Source organism: Myiozetetes cayanensis, unplaced genomic scaffold, assembly GCF_022539395.1.
Source record: "Myiozetetes cayanensis isolate MyiCay16 unplaced genomic scaffold, myiCay2020 scf2-11, whole genome shotgun sequence".
Lineage (NCBI taxonomy): Eukaryota > Metazoa > Chordata > Aves > Passeriformes > Tyrannidae > Myiozetetes > Myiozetetes cayanensis.
In genome coordinates this window covers 86,986,549-86,999,027 of record NW_026087411.1, presented here as the reverse complement: position 1 = coordinate 86,999,027, position 12,479 = coordinate 86,986,549, and the positions used below count along the sequence as shown (strand labels likewise).

At 34.6% G+C, this 12,479-nt stretch overlaps 1 long non-coding RNA gene across 2 annotated transcripts in view; it reads right to left on the bottom strand.

Annotated features, from left to right (window-relative positions):
- Positions 1-12,479, bottom strand: part of LOC126640497 (uncharacterized) — a 97,449-nt gene that overhangs the window by 70,093 nt on the left and 14,877 nt on the right. The gene's annotated exons all lie outside the window — the stretch shown is intronic.

The window sequence follows — 12,479 nt, the reverse complement described above, 5'->3', positions numbered from 1 at the left end:
GTGTTGCTTTCATCAATTCAACATGTTGAGATTCTTTTGTTTTGAACTGTAGTAATTCTTAATACGTAGTAATCTTAGAATTTAAAGGAAGAAGTAGATGCCTAGATTCAGGGTTGTTTCTTATTTGTATATTTTCCCATCACCTTGTTCAAGTAGAATTTGAAATCTACCCTTCCAAGTTATTACTAACTTAGCTTTTTCATATTCCTGATATGAAAATTGGAAGAATTTTAGTGTTCCCATTTATTTTCTTTGAAGAATACGTATGAATTCTGGCACAGAATTGCCAAAAATTCTCCAGACAGAATGATTAGAAAGGATCCTGAATAATGATAATCTATTAACAGTGTCTGTCATCCACCCCCTTCTCAGTCCTAAAGTACAGACTTCGTATGGTGTGACTGTGTCCCTGAATGTTTTCAGTTGGAGTTTTAACTTCTTTGCTTTTTGAATGGCAGGTATAAGTGTTATTCTGCAACAAAGTAAAAGGTCCATGTGTGCCATAAAGTAATTCTGTATCCTAATAATCCATGAAGTATTAGAAGACAACATACAAGACCCCATAAGGCAATTAGGGGATCAAGGTAAGTAAGTAGCCAGCTGAGCATTATGAGTTTGGGTTTGGTTTTTTTCCCCCACCAATTATAGTAAAATAAATTGATTGAATTGATCTAATCCTTGTTTCAGGAAGCAAATAAAGCTCTATGGCAGTCACATTGAAAACAGAACTTGAGAAAGCCTGTAAGCTGTTTTGTGAGCCACTAAATATTTTTACTAATCTTGCCTCTAAAGACGTGAACCAATTCTTGTAAAGAAGTGAACCAATTCTTCCCTTATTTATACACTGAATATTTAGACTTTAAAAATTTCCTTTGAAAGCTCAAAAAGCTCACTACAGAAGCCTGCATTAAAGAAAGACTATACTTTAGGTGAAAAAACACATAGAAATCAATTTCTGTATAGACCCATTATTTCATTTGTCTAAAACGTTTAATAAGACTAGTAATGACCAACATTAAAAGTATGCTTTTATTCCTAATATTCATACCAAATAAGTACTTCTTTCATAGCTGTAAAGTACAAAACCCAAACAAGCAACCAACAAAAAACCTAACCAACCCCCTTAAACCCCAAACAGGCATAAGTATTTCTATAAGACTTAATTTTGTTCCTGAGCTTGCTTAGTCTCTAATAGCTGAGTTTCAGACAATTAAAAATGTTCATGCAGTCATTTCACTAAGGTAAGATTTTTTTCCAAAATGTATTTGATTTTCAACTTATTGCTTTTATCGCTTTCATATTTGTCTGTGCTTACCATAACATTTTTGTAAAAAGTGAGTCATTTATAGTTCGTTGTAAGTGGCTGTGCCAGTATTTTCTACAGATTGTCCTACAGATAAGATTGATCTGACTAGTAAAAAAGAAAAAAAAAAAAAAGAAATTTCACAATAATGTGGTTGCTCCGAAGAGGAGAAACGTGCAGAAACAAAGTACATAATAGTACAGAAGAGAGAGAAATCCATCTGGAGAGCTGAGAGGTTTCCCCATTAAGCCTAATAAGTTGCTTTTAAATTTAATCATAATTTTAATTAAGCTTCAAATTGAGAAATATTTTCAATAATTGCCCATATATTCAAAGAGAAAAGAGTCTACACGTTTCTTCAGCAAACCAAAGGAATCAAACCCAACTCTTTATTTTAGGGACAGTACAGAGTTGAAAGGCTAATAAGTGAAAACAAACATTAAGAACACTGGAACAAATTAAAATAAAGCCAAACCTGAAGTTTTTAACTTTAAAAGAGAAAGAGATAATTAAAATCTTTGAGAGTGTGGAGTAACAGCTCTTGATTTTGCAAGGATGTTTGGAGTTTCTTAAAGATAAATGTAATAATATTATCAAGGATCTGTATTGCAGAGAACTGGATTTTTCTTTTCCTTTTTTATCAGTTTCTATGTTCTATGTTTTTAAAAGTGGAAGGTACTAGACTAAAATTCTTCAGAGGCAAGGGGAGATTGATTGTGCTGGAAAAAAAAAATGTCCTGGGGGAAAAAGTACCGGAACTAACAAGATTTTGCCAAGTGAGAGGATCACAGCAATAGCAAGAGCAAGTCACTTGCAAACACAGGGTTTGCTGAGAGGATCAGAGAAAAGGCACTTAAGTCATAAAGGTGATAGAAAATGGGAATTTCAGTCTTGATAGCAGATGATTTTTGTAATTTCATGATGTCAGGAAGGCATTATTGAATGGAGAAACTAAAAACTTATGATCTGAGCCATTCTATGTCTGTAAATTTGATCTCGGTAAGACTTAAGCTCCTGGACTATAGAGAAAACTTTGAGGAAGATGATACATACAGGAGTACAGAAACTGGCAGAATGTGTAGCACAGGTTTGGAAAAGTAAATTAAGGAAATATTCTATTGAATATATTCATCAGGGTACAGTATTGGTCAATTAGATTTGAGAAAAAAGAAGTCAAAGAGAATCAAGCAGAAGAAAGAGAGAATTTAACCATCTAGAGAACTTAAGCAGAAGACTAGAAATATACAGGCTTTTGACAACTCTCTACAATGAATTCCAATCAAATCAGGTGCATTAAATAAGCTTCAATTGAAAGAGCCTTTTAAGAATGCATTCTGTCAACACCTCAAAATTTTTCACTGATGAAAACACCTTTTTCATTTACTTAATCTTGTTTTATATTTACTACGAAAAGAAAGGTGGAGAGGTATGTCAACAAGATAAGTAATGCATTTATGAGCAGAGCCATAAAGAAGGTCTGTAGGGGAAACTGTTGTCTCAAGTAAGTTTATAGTGCTAAAATGATTCCTTTGCTAAAATTATTCAAAATGCTAAGCAATGCATTATTAACTGTATTCTGCTGGGTGCTACATAAAAACATTCTTTTAGTAGAAATAATGTTACCCACAACACACCAGTCCATAAATTTCGACCAGCTTTGTGAATGTTTATATGATTTGGGAAACATGAATCCATGTTGCAGTGAGCGAGTAATTTTTTTCTTTTTATGGGTTTGCTAAAAAATTACTGCATGAAAAATAAATTGAATTGTGATGGCTTGATCTGATGGGATCATCAAGACACCCAAAAAAGCTATGGGAGGAGAACAAGGCCAGATTTCAGTATTTTGCAAAATCTTCTAAACATTAGAAAAAGTGAGGAAATCTCAGTCTAGGTTTTATTGGAATACCAAATACATTCAAGTTATTTGTATGATAGTTTCTTGGCTGAAAGTATGGAGCACATCTAGTTCCTTTAGGTGCTGTTTTTTTCTCCTTAGATCCTTAAAACAGAGGAAAAACTGCTGAGAGAATAAGGTATCCTTGTGGGAAATTTATTTCCTATTTGTTCTGATCCTGTCAAAATAGCTTTTTCTATCAGGACTCTTGATTTATTCTTCTGGTCTAAACAGAACAGATATGTCTAAGAGGCTCTATCCTGAAAGACAGTATTGGACAATGGATTCAAGCTAAAGCTGAATGTATTCATTATATTCCTTATATTGTAATTTTAAAGGACATAGTCCAGAATTGGAAAAAATAAAGGTATGATAGACTTGTCTTGTAGATGTTCCCAGGTAGATATGTTACCAATGAGAATTTTGAACCCACATGTTAAAATAAAACAAAACAAACAAACAAAGAAAACACACCAAAAAAAAAAAAAAAAAAAACAAACAAACAACCAGGAAGAGGAAGACTGTGCACATGATTCTATTGATTTAACCCTTTGCTTTATGTGTTCTCTATCTCTTGAGTTAAATAACAGGCATAGATTTGTTTTGAAAATACTGCTACACATTTAACATGTAGCAGCAGAGAAGAACAATACTTTGACCAATTAATGTCAGCTAGCCTGGGGGAAGATCAGTGTAAGGTGAGATCTGGGACAAGGAATTTCCTCTGCTGGGGACTTCTGATACTGAGCTTGAGTTGTTCCAGGAGTGGAAGAAAAAAGGAGAAGGAATAAGCATGTTAGATTTTTTTTTTTTAACAATCAGTCTTACTGTCCAAGGTGAAACCACCTCCAGTAGCTATGATCCTGCACCTATATATTATAACGTAAGTATTTTAAACATGTTCTGATTGAAAGCACAGGGTTCATCTCTGAAATAGTCAGGATAATCTCCTTATATATAGTGATACTCCTACTTGAAAATGGAGATAGAAATCTTAAAGCCAGTTATTTTACTCCACTAGAAAAAGACTATAGAGTGATGGACACCAATATAAGTATTTATATTTAATCATAACAGTCCCACTGCTGCGTACCTTCGAGTTCAGACAATGAAAATGTCAATTCAAACCTTTATTCAATCATATTTCTCAGTTAATACTGTGAAGAGTTATGCTCTTAATTCTAAAAATCCCTGCCTCAGCTCTTTATATAAAACAGTGTGACTTTTTTTTAGCAATTCCAGTGTGACAATTAAAAAAGAATAACTAGTAATATTTCTAATGTCTGTCAATACTGGAATGGAGTTAACAATGCAGTTGTTATAACCTTGGAATAAGCATATGCATACTGTTCCACTTAACGTACTCATATGAATATTAATAGAAGTAGTAACAAAGCTTACATATTTTTATGATATGTTGAAGTTTAATGTATTTAAAACACTACTGAAACTTGAAAAATACTTCTGTGTGTTCTTCCTTTTTCAGTTCTCTCAGTATGATACACACTGGCTTTTCTTGTAGTAGCATTTAGTTAAAACAACTCATGGTATTGTTTTTTATCCTTTTGCTTGTTCACCTGAAACACTGCTGGTGCCAGTATTGCTTCAAGCTCTTTAAAAGTAATGGTTATGGGCCAGAAGAGCAAAGACAAGGACAAAACACCATTGCTTCAGGGCTCTATTCATTTCTCTTTAATCAGGCAGAGCTGCCATTGAAATCAGTGACAGCTTTGCTTGAATAAGAAGGGCCGGATAGGGATTTCAGCACTTTGAGTGCGTTAACTTAACAATCTGCCCTACATGGCAGGAAAGGACTAGCAAAGGAAGAACAAACAGTTTCTCTCAGTTAAAAAATACTCTTTGTATCCCTTTTCTGTGGAACTGAAATTATGTAAATTTTTTTGTAGAACATGTTCTTTTCTCTCTTACTCCTCTGTAAACACATAAACGTCTCATTTAGTTGCCCATGCACTGCAACTCAGCCAAAATCCCTCCTCCCTATCCCTGTACATCTCTTTCCCCATGTCACACCAGCTTCTGTACAGGTGAGGTTTTTTTCTCATCTAAGAAAAATTCCTATCGTGGCCAAAAGAGAGCCCAAGTGCATTAACAACATGCAGCCTAAGTACTCTGATAATGTACTCCATATTTAAAAATCTTTCTTCTTAACATAAAAGTAAAAAAAAAAAAAAAAGAAATTCTAGAATATATTTTGAAGTCTGAGAATATTCCCCAGCAGACTGCTTTGAGAGCCACTGAGTCATGATATTTGAGTCACTTCTTTAGAACACTCTTAACTAGTACCCTGGGAATAAAATGCCAATGATCTATTGTCAGAAAATAAAGATAAATAGCAACTTGGTGCTCTGCTGTCTTTAATATATACACTGCTGGTATCCTTTTATTTATTCAGACATAACTGGTTTTGGTGAAAAATACAGTAACTGTAAAACACCAAGAAAGAGTCTCAAGTGTGAATTTCCATGCTGCTAAATATGTTTTCCTCATTTACTGACACAGAGTCACTTGGCGCTCCCTGGTGCAATAGCATTATAGATTATGCAATTCTTAATCAGCTGTGTAATGCACAAGCCTTTCTCACCCAATTGTATCAGTTCAATTTAGGTCATTAAAACTGCCACAAGGCAGCTTTCCTCCTCTGGCATTGACTGTCTGGAAAGACATGATTTTCTAGCAGTACAAGTCAGCAGTCACCTACTGAGAGAGCTGGTGTGGCTTTTAAAAGCTGGTTCAGCACAAGAAGAAAAAGAGAGCTGACACTAACTATAATTGTCAGAAACTCAAGTACTGTGCTTTTACACATTTGAGAAAAAAGCTGGAAAGGAGAAGGAAAAAAATATGAGAATGAGAAAAATGGAAAAAAAAAAAGTCTAACAGACACAACAGAAGAAACAAAAATAAAAAGAAAACAAATTAAAAAGAAAGTTCAAACCCTAACTCCTGATATGAAAGTATTGAAAAATAAGGCATCAAAAGACATAAGTCTGTCCATACTTTAAAGACAGTTACAAAGCTTAAAGCAATGGGCAATACTTCTCAAACAAAATGGATGTTTTAAGTTTAACACTCTATGGAATTGATCTCTGTCTATTAAAGTCATATGAATTTCTCTGCTGACCTCAGTCTATATCAGTTGCAGTCTCCAGCAGGCACAAAAGCACAGAACCAGAACAATTTGGAAAAAAAAAAAAAAAAAAGTCAGAAAGACAGATCAATAGATCAATAAATGTATGTGAAAATTGATTATTTATATACACACATACATAAATTTTCCAAGAATGCATCTGCTCTATTCACTTGCCTTTTCACTATCTTGTTTAACCAATGTATGGTGGCAAAAAGTAATTTAATGCTGTACAAATAGATAGAACCTATTTTACCAAAGAACCTACACACGATATGCTAGTGTTGTGCTTGAACGTACATCTAAAGAAACAAAGCACATGATAACATCCATGAGCGCTGGGCATGAATTCAAGCTGACATTTATTTGCCTAGGCAAGATAAAAATATTGGTAAACACAAACAGCTTATTTGGGAGGAAAAGAAAAAGGAAGAAGTGGTTACCATGGAGAGGGGAGAGGAAGAAAGATTTATGTTTGAAAATTCAGCCTCTGAAGTTAAAGTAAAAATCCTACATATCAAAGGTAGTGGATGAGTCCATAATTGGTCTGGTATTCTGGTTTTACTAACTGTACCATAATAAGCATAATAGAAAAAAAAATCTTGCAAATCAATCCACTAAAATTACTTTTTAAAACAGGAACTAGGTAAAATGAATGGTTTGTGTGATAATTGCTGTCAGTAGGCAAGTTGCCCTGCCTCAAGGCCAATAAGTAGTTTTCCAAGATGGAAAAAAGTATGAAGGTCTTGAGATTCCCTCTGAAACACAACAAACTAGAATAATGTTAATTACTAAATGCAAAATGGATCTGAAGAAAGAATGGAATTTTTTAATCTGATGCTGAGGATGTGTAATAAACAGAAATAGGAATTAAATTTTCAAATGAAAATTGAAATCAGCAGCTGTAGTGATAGGTGTTTTAGAGGAAGACCAGAAAAGGTGAAAGGTTGATTTTCAGTTTCTGGGTCATTCTCGTGTACAGGCTTGAATATATAAATATTAGCTTATTCAATACTCTGACTTTAGCACAAGGGCTTTCAGAAGAAATATGGTATGGGTATAGAGTAAAATATCTGAGAAGAAATCATTGCATTTGCAAGTGTTCTATTGTAAGCTTACATTCAAAGTTGGAAATATAGTGAAAGAGTTATATCTCAAGGAGGAAAGACACTAAAGATAAATTGATGATGGCATAATTTCTGCTGGCAAGAGAAAGATGACAATAAGAAGAATTTTCCAGTTTTCCACACTTCCAAATGTGCCATATTCTCAGTATTGTTACATGGTTTTATTTTTCTTCCATTCTAGATAATTTGGATTTTTGGTTTGGATGAGAAAAGAGAAGCAGTTCTAGCACCAAGAAGCAATTTATCTCTTTCAAATGGTGAAAGTTTCTGCCTCCATTGACCTATTTCCAAACTGTGTTTCACACTGCGCACACATCTCGTTCCAGCAAAGAACTTCAGAGGATGGTGGCTTGTTACATCAAAATGTTTATTTTCCAGAGTCAAGTTTCATTATCCAAAGGGAGACTCTGACTAGAACAGTCATACTGTGTCAGAACAAAGACACTTCTTGACTCTGTCTTATGCACTGACTCATACAAATGGTCACACTAGCAATGGTCTATTTGGTGCCGCACTTCGGTTTTCCTATATATGCCATCTTCAGCAGTGCTACACTCACTCTCTTTCCTTTTTTTACAGTTACTGTATTTGGTTTCTCCCAAGTCTCTTTTTATGCTCGTCATTTGGGACCAGAAAATATTTTAATTTTTTTTTTGTGAGATGATCTTTTGTGTGTTGCTGATTGACATGAGTAAGTACCCTGGTCACTGGCAGTCAGACTGTCACAAGTGCCCTGCTAGTCCTTCATATGTTATCTTTTTTGGTAGGGGGAGGGTAGATCATCTTTGTCCTCTTGTGCTCATTGTTTGCTCAGACCTAAGAGGAAAATCAGCAGAAACAATGATAGATGAAGGTGTCTAGGTGAATAAAACAGCACTATAACTAGGAAGATTAATCTGGTCCTGTTCTCCCTTTTTCCACATTTTGTGGCCCACCACTATGATATCCACAATTCATGTGTAATATCTTTTATCAAACTTCTATCACCTTCCAAAAGTGTTAGATCTAGGGGGTGTTTGCATCCAACTTCTATAGGAGAAAACTTCTCAAAATCTACAGTAGCTTTTTCATTCAAGAATACTGAAAGCCAACATGCAAGCAAAACTTTAAAGTTACAATTCCCTAATCCTCCAGCAGACTTGGAAACGTACAGCACCTCTTTGATGTTTGCAGACAATGTGCTTTGCTGAAGAGAATGGACTGGGGAATCCAAAGGAATTCAGTGTATTTATAAACTGTTCTCTTTGCTCTCCTATTTGTAATTCATCCTGCTTCATCTAGGGAATCAGTGAACATAGATTTCCTGCAATGGGCTAAAGAGAAAAGAAGCTTCCCAAAGATGAGATCTTTCTTTTAGAATAAAGTGCAATTGTGAGATCTGTGTACTGCGGAATCTCACAGAATCACCACGATAGCATTTTGATTGCAATAGAAAAAACAAAACAAAACAAAACAAAACAAAACAAAACAAATCAAAACAAAAAAAACCAACTAATCACAATGTAGAAACTTTTAAACCCAAACTTCAATAAGCAACTGTGTTTAATGCAAGGAGATTCTCAGGTGATGCCATTTCTCAAAGCATTCAACTACTTCAAGTCTATAAAATGACCAAGAATGTTTGTTTACAATTAGATATTTGCAATACATACATACAGAAAAATTTATCCAAAGAATGCAGTAGTATTTTGTGTAACTGATAGACTGCATTAAAATCTATGTTTCAACTTGTGCTTCTGAAAAGAACAATTAACATTTATTGTAATCAAATTTGTTGTTTCACAAAATAGCCTGAAGTTTACTTACTAAAAATCATTTCATTAGCAGGAGTTTAACAGGTGAATTCTTCACCAGTTATAGGTTGAAACATAATCAAGGAGAAATTTGGAGTGAAAGGAATTTGCTGGGATTCTAAACAGCAATAAATTTACATTATTCAGGAGGTAAAAATATTTAACCAGATGTTGTGGTTTAATCCAGTAGGCAGCTAAGCACCAGAGCTGCTCATTCACTCTCCCACAGAGTGACGGGGAAGAGAATCCAAAAGGTAAAAGTGAGAACACTCATGGGTTGAGATAAAGACAGTTTAGTAGGGAAGGTAAAAGCTGTATGCCCCAGCACAGCAAAATAAGGAAGTCATTCACCACTTCCCATGGGCAGGCAGGTGTTCAGCCATCTCCATGAAAGCAGGGCTCCATCACATGCAACTGTGAATTGGTAAGACAAATGCCATCGCTCCAAGTGTTCCCCTCCTCCTCCCTCTTCTAAGCATGACTCCACATGGTGTGGGATATCCTTTCGGTCAGTTGGGTTCAGTTGTCCTCTCTGTGTCCCTTCCAACTTCTTGTGTATCCCCAGTCTGCTCACTGGCAAGGCAGTATGAGAAGCAGAAAATACTCTGTCACTGGGTAAAACATTATTGTGTTATCAACACTGCTTTGATCACAAATCAAAAACATAGCACTCTGCAAACTACTATGAAGAAAATTAACTCTTTCCCAGCCAAAACCAGTAGAGTGGACTACAGCTTCAGCCCTTGTAGGACAATACAAAAAGGAACAGTTTAGTAGTTTTTTGCAGAAATCAATAAATAGTTTCAAGTTTCTGAAGTTTGAGTTATAAAGCAACTAATTCTATCAGATTTTGACTCATGAATAAAAGTTTTATAAAATAAATAAAAAAATACCTCTGAGACTGTATAGGAACTCTTAAAAACAAACAAGAGAAAAACCCAACCCACTAAAAATACCTCAATATGTTGTTAGAGAAAATTTAATGTTGGCCTAAATAAATAAACAAACAAACAAATAAATAAATAAATGACATGCCTTTAAAAAACTAACCTGTCTCATACTTAATGAAGAAAATCAGAACCTTATCCTGGATAAACCAGGTACCCTACGGAGCTGACCAATTTGTGACTCTCTCTCACATCTCAGTTCAGCACTGTATGAAAGAGTCAGCCATGAAAACAGTCTAAGAAAGTGCCAGATGGATGTAGCACCAACTTCTGAATTTGATCTTGAATGTTCTGAAAATTGGCCTATTTCCTATTCTGATTATAATGGATGGATATAGACCACACAGTAACTGACATTTCTAGAAGCTTATTAAATTTTTCTCTTAGTCTTTGAAATCAGGTTAGGAGACTTTGCATTGAAGAAGCAATCGTGATGATAACCTACAGAATATATAATCTATTTGGGGACTACAGGCACTTTTTTGGGGGCCGTAAGGTATGACACCCTACACAACACATGATTAAGCCAAACTGGAAAAGGCAGGTTTCTCCACAAACTCATTGTAAGCCATACAGTTCTGAATGATTATATGTAAGAGCACTAAAATAAAAAGCAAACAGCAAGCCAAGAGAAGCAATCATGTCTGCAGTACTGACAAAAAGAAGAAGTGACAGAGCTCCTTGGTAAATTTTCTGGTAAAGTATGTTTGGAAATCATTAGGTAGGAATAGTTTTGATCTTTGTTCATGCTTTATCCAAGAGGTGAAAACCTCTGGTGCAATACTGATCTTTCACAAAAAAGGTGCAACAAAGAAGTGCCCAGCTCAAACAACTTCTTTTACTAATAGAAAAATGGCAGTGATTCAAATTAAGCTAATAACTTTGGCCATGAGGAACACTTGTCTTGTTTTAATTACTCAAAAAATGTTTAACTTAAACTTTTTAAAGTTCAGAGCAGACATACAAATTTATATATGCAATATATAACCATAAAAGTTGCTGACAGTGGCATGTGCTCATTACAAATTGTAAGTCAGCAGCACTACTTTCAAAAACAGAAAACTGTGTTAATATGCAGACTTCAGCTGAAGGAATAAATCAAATAAATCAAATATTTAGCTTGATACATTTAGACATTTTTCTATCTATGCAATGTACTTTCAGATCACAGCTTCTTTGTGTTTATTAATTATTCCAATATATTCCCCAAATACCTTATGAAATAATACATTATATAAAATACAAATAAAGAATCAGAAACCAGGCATATCTGGTTCATGGTTACTCTACACATAAGAAATCTTTTGTCGAGAAAGTTGCCCCAACTGATTAATTCAATAAGAGGTTAATGGGGAAACCAGCATCAATAAGCCAGGAAAATCCCTTTTACACTTTTCTAGAATGACCAACACTTCTGAACAATGTAATTCATTGTGGACAAAGATTGTCAGCCTACTGATATTAAAGGCTAGGCTAAGAAATGAAAAAATCCACAAAACAACCAATGGATTAGAAACTGATTAAATTAATATCTGGGCACATAGAGATAATCCAGTGAAATAGATTTAATGCTTTGTATTTAAATTATCCTTCTGAAAATAATATAATTTAAAATAATATTAGAAGCATGGCAGCTGGGAAGGTAACAAAGTTAGAACTCCTATCTGTGTAATTTACTTGCATTTACAAAGCTCTCAGTCTGCACTTTACTTATAATTGGTCACTCACATTTGCTATCTAGGACATGTTAGTTCCACAGGCTTCCTGTAAAATTATCTACTGATAAGTCAAGCATTCAGAAGCTTAATGCTGTGACAGCCAGGCTTGTAATTTCAGTTTAGCATAAGGCATTGCAGACTTCTGTGTTCAGACATTTCTTGCTTTTAAGGAGACCAAAATTCAAAGCAAAGGGAAGTAATTTAAAACTGTAGATAAGAACATATGGGTAAATTTAACCTTGTGCAAACTAACCTGAAGCATCAAGAAACAGGAGATTGTCCCATCATGATACACAGTTTGAAGCAGGGTTATTTTTAAATTATTTCATTGGGATGAAAAAAATAAGCAGTGCCGAGCATTCAAGGTGGACTCAGTATGGAAGTTCAAGATTGCAACATGAAGTGTTTATAATGTAATTCCACTATTTCCATGTAAAATAACTAATGTTAATGAACTAATGAATGTCCTGCAGTCTCCTTTCTGCACCTTGCTCCTCTCCATGTAACTAAAGTATGATGAGTTAAACCTCTTTAGCAAGATTAGGTTTC